The sequence below is a fragment of the Marmota flaviventris genome, chromosome 5 (assembly GCF_047511675.1).
Source record: "Marmota flaviventris isolate mMarFla1 chromosome 5, mMarFla1.hap1, whole genome shotgun sequence".
In the NCBI taxonomy this organism is placed as follows: domain Eukaryota; kingdom Metazoa; phylum Chordata; class Mammalia; order Rodentia; family Sciuridae; genus Marmota; species Marmota flaviventris.
Window position 1 is genome coordinate 5,375,885 of NC_092502.1, and position 5,315 is coordinate 5,381,199.

Below are 5,315 nucleotides of genomic sequence, written 5' to 3' on the forward strand. Positions count from 1 at the left end.
GCCTCAGTGAGGGTCCTTATCTTGGCCAGGGAAGGCCAAGATTTATGAAGCATCATTAAAGTTTAGAGAAGGCTGCTATCTGGTCAGAGAGAGCCAGGCATGGGTGAGTTCAAGGCATGGGCAGGCATTCCAAGCAAGATCAGAATTTGCAGTAATTTATAGTAAAGCTAAAATTACATTTTAGTGTCGCGAGATGGCTCCCAATTTTAAGAGGGAATCAGACTGGGCCTATCACAATAAAATTTTTAACTGGTTCACCAAACACTGCACAGAAATACCTTAAAAGGTAAAATGGCAAAGGGAAAACAAAATAAATTGAAAGAACACAAAATCAGCAGTTCAATAGAGCAAATAAACTAGTAACTTGTAACGAGAGCATGAGTACATTTTGGGAGGTGCCATTTCAGTAAATCCTCGTGTTGGAATCACATAGCATGTGTCTTGCCCAGCCAATTTCTGAAGGCCCCCTTGACATCTTTATTCCTCACGCTGTAGATGAGGGGGTTCAGCACAGGAGTAAAGATGGTGTAAAATGCAGAGACTACTTTGCTGTGGCCCACTGAGTGGTAGGACCTGGGTCTCATGTAAATGACCATGAGGGTGCCATAGAACATCCCTACCACAACCAGGTGAGAGGAGCAGGTGGTTAAGGATTTCTTTCTGGCTACAGCAGAATGCATTCTTAACACAGCAGCCAGGATGAGACTGTATGAGGCCACAATGAGAGACAGAGGTATCAAGAGCATCAGGATGCAACAGATGTACATGAAAAACTCAAAAACAGTGGTGTCCGCACAGACAAGGCGCATCAACGAAGGTGCCTCACAGAAAAGTGGTCTATCTCCCTGGAGTGGCAGTAGGGGAAGCTCAGAGCAGCACTGGCTTGCAACAGCCCATGAATCCCTCCCAAAAGCCAGGAGCCTGCTACTAGTTGGGAACACAGCTTGTGGCTCATGAGAACATGGTAGCACAATGGGTGGCATATGGCCACATAGCGGTCATAGGACATGGCTGCCAGGAGGAAGCACTCTCGCCCTCCCAGAGTGAGGAACAAGAAGATCTGGGAAACACAGCCAGCAGGAGAGATGGATCTGGAGTTCAGCAGGTAGTTGGCTGCCATTTTGGGGATGATGGTGGAGACCAGCATCAAGTCCATGAGGGAGAGCTGGCTGAGCAGGAAGTACATGGGGGTGTGAAGTCTGGGGTCTGTGTGGATGAGCAGGATCATCAGGATTTTGCCCACCACGGAGGCGATGAAGGTCATGAACACCAGAGAAACAGGACTTGATGGGTCTTTGTGTAGTCAAAGAGCCCCAGGAGAATGAACTTCATCGCTGTGGGGTCAGTGGAGTTCTCCATGGCTATGGGCAACCTGGAAGTCAGGAGAATGTCTGAGGAATTTGGCCTGGTTAAAATGAGGATCTGGAACTTCCTTAAAATGGCTTGGTCACCTGACAGAAAGCCTTATCCTGAAGGCCTAGTTATTTAATTTTCTTCTTTCCAGCAAAACATTTTCCTTAGCATTCCATGGTTCATAGCTGCCAGGAGTTTAGTATGTTCTCAATTCCAGCTAAATTAGAAAAAATGTATACACGGCTTTTATACAAGGCTCTCTCTCAGGCTGCAGCAGAGTGCTAGTCTGAGAAGGCTGATGCATGGCCTGTGATTGCCAGTGTGATGCCTTTAATGTCATCCTGGCCCAAAGAAGCCATGTTGTGTAATCCCAGGTTTCTACATTGGAATATCTCCCTGTTGGAGGACTTTTGAATTCATGTAGATTAGTGGATGTTGCATTTTCTCTTGTGATTGTAACTTTTCAGTTTTCTCACACTTGTATTTAAGGGAGTTTCTGGAGATTTCCTTCAATACTAGGATGAATTGAAATTTAAAATTTAAATAAGCATTCTAAACAAAAATGTATAACCACTGAAATCAGACTTTGCTGTTTAGGAAAGAAAACATGACTAAATTTCTCTATTCCACAAAGGCAGGGGTGTGCCCCACCACTCCCACCTCCTCACCTGGTCACCACTTCTCCTCCTGATCAGGAGCCATTAGTCAGTACAACACCCTCCGGGCAACTGTCTTCTACATCTAGTAGGTACTCAAAGAGCTACTATGTTAGACTGAAAATTCCTATTTAAAAAGTTGATAATTTCTTAGGGGAACTTAAATAACATGAAGAAACAAACTGTGCTACTTGCAGGCTCTCACACTTAAGTAATCCTAGGTTCTTACAGGCAGGAGACAAGCGCCAGTCTGTTAATTAAGACTGGTAAAAACAAGCTTCTTCACATGAAGTTAGTGTGGATTACGAACAGGACACATAGCCTCTCTGTTAATCATAGAGATGGCTCTCTTGTAATGAAACCTCCAGATTGTGTTTCTCTGCCATGATATCCTTCATGGGTGAAAGGCTCTCTTCTCACACCTCAGTGAGATTTATCTTCTCCTTATAAATTTAAGTTTGTACAGAGAATAATAGATTAATGACTACCAATAAAACAATGTGGGGGTTCAGTCATAATCTATGTGTAGCAGGCCATTTCTGATTTATTTTTTCAATTTAATTAAAACCCAAGATAAAATTTGTAAGTGGGCAGCACACCTCTAATAAACACTGCAGCTATAGTGACTAATGTAGTATGCCAACAATGTTCTTTAAATTTAAATACTTAGATGTTCTTGTTATCAAGACAGCCATTGTTCTAATTATCATAATATTTAACATTATTGTTATAATATTGAACATATTACTATCATGCTCTCTTAATTGCATATGTATGTATATATATATGTATATATATATATATATATATATATATATATATATATATATATCCTGTTTACCAATTCTTAATCACTGCTGCATCAGTGAGCCATTATGCATATAGCATATTATACTTAAAAGTGCCTGATAACTCTCTAATACTCATATTGTGATCTAAGTCCTTTATATGTGGTAAGACTTTCTGTAGTAATCAATCTTAAATTGTTGCCTTTATTCTTTGAGGATAAATGAATCCCTTACTTTCTCACTATATTCAGCTGTCAATCTTTTTCAATTCCTGCAGCTGTGATGTTGTTAGGTATTTTCAAGAGCAGTAATAATTTGCCAGTCATAAAACCATGAAAATAAATTTTGAGTCACATTTCCCAAGGTACCAAGTCAGAAACTGTTCTACTCCTTGACGCCTGGATTAATCTGCAAACTCATTGTAAAATATTTCCCTCTTCTTTCTATTGAAAATATTTCTTACACATCTTGTTATTTATACACAATTGCTTTATTTTATCATTTGTATATATTGTAGATATCTTCCCTGAACTATTTTATAGAATCCAAAATTTTATAACACTATTAAGGACCAAACTTTGCATTATATACACCCATATTGGTGGACTTACATGCTGTTACTCATATGTGGATGGGGTGCATTATGTGAGTAGCTTTTCAAATCTGAATGCTCTGCATAATTTTGGGATAAAGGTGCCACTGATTGCTATGTAAACTATATTTATAATCACTGCGAGTTTGGTATTGATTTTCACTGTTAGCAAATAGTGCTCTCATATATCTCAGTCTTACAAATGCACTGGTCCAAGCTTGTCTTCCCACTGCTTGGTGTGGATGGAAAGGCTGTGCTCTGTGACTGGCTCAACCACAGATGAAGGAGGGCTTGCTGTGGCTAAGCCAGGCAGCACAGTGTACTGTGGACAGAGATGTGATTTTTGGGTAGGTAAATTAGACTGAGAGTGGAAGGAAAGCATCCAAGTCCTGCATAAATCTACTCAGAAAAGGTGTGTGAGATGTGGGCAGTTCACCAGCCCCCTGAGACATGCCCTAGCAGGTCCCAGACTCCGGAGAACCTCACACTGCCCTGTAGGCTACAGAACCGGCTTCCAGCTGCTGTGGGTTCACTCTCTAACCAGTGTTTTATAAAAACAGCAACAGCTGTGCCGACATCAGCTTCCTATGAAATGTGCAAGCATAAAATACTTCAATGTAATTTACACTCTCTATTCATATGTGAAGAAGAAAATCATTTGACACTAAAAGTATTTTAAAACATTTTTGTGATCTGATTTGAAATTTTCACTCACTGAACACTCCTTTCTATTTAATTTTCCACATGAAGTATCCTGTGGAATGTCTGCATATTAACAAGTGGACACCTAAAATCCAGAAATTTATGTGAGTTGTTAAGACAAATTCTAAAAATTAAAGAACTAATATGTATTTGTCTTCCTTTCCTTATCTCAATAGAATTATTTCTTTAATTATATGTATACAGAAATATAGATTTGTGGTCTGGGGACTTAACTTTGAAAAATCTATATATCGCACCAGTAATTGGATAAAATTAGGCAACTTAAATCAATATTAACCTCAACTTTATTCTGTACAGACTGGACAGCCTAACAATATGTATTAGGATAGTATGCACTTCTTCCATTGTTTGGTGGTTACAAAAGAAAATTCATGCAAAAACATTGTAGCATGCATCACCCTTCAGTTCCACAAATATCACCCATAATTATTAGGTTTAGAATATTATTAAAATTGGTCATGAATAGATACTGCCTACCCAAATATTTTGGAAAAATAAATAAATACTTTAGGATTAAAATAGTGTGTGTGTGTGTGTGTATGTATGTATGTATGTGTATATATATATATATATATATATATATATATATATATATATATATACACACATACACTAAAAAGACAATACTTTCAAAATCACTTTGGACTCTGAACTTTGTCCATGTCTCATAAATTCTTTGAATACACAACAGTCCCACAAGAGCACCGGTAATTTAATCATTGTAAGGCTATTGTGCCCTTTGATTATTAGTCTTGAAATTCTTCATAAATTACCAAATTAATTTTAATTAGTAAAATTAATATACTTAAACAATTGAACTAGTAAAATTAAAATTAATATGCTAAACAATTATATTGAGTTAATATATCATGGATAATTTCATGTACACTATAATTTTCACAATTTTTTTTTTCAAATTTGGAAGCAATTAGTCAAATTATAAAATCCTAGAATGTGTTCATGACAAAAAAAAAAAAAAAAAAAAAAGATGTTGTGACCAAATGAATACAATTATGTGTGTCTCCATACATTTAATTTCAAGAAACATTTGTGGGGACAAAGAATTGTCAGTTCACTGCCCTTTTCCTCTCCAAATTGAAAACAATAACATCCTGATGTTGCTTATGTCCCAATTACATAAGCTTTGTGATTATGGAGAGCTCACTTCTTACATCTACAGAGTATGTCCACCCACTTTATTGT

The 5,315-nt window shown here is 37.7% G+C and overlaps 1 pseudogene; it reads right to left on the minus strand.

Annotated features, from left to right (window-relative positions):
* Positions 1 to 425: 425 nt before the first annotated feature.
* Positions 426 to 1,359, minus strand: LOC139705851 (olfactory receptor 2T33-like; annotated as a pseudogene).
* Positions 1,360 to 5,315: the final 3,956 nt, after the last annotated feature.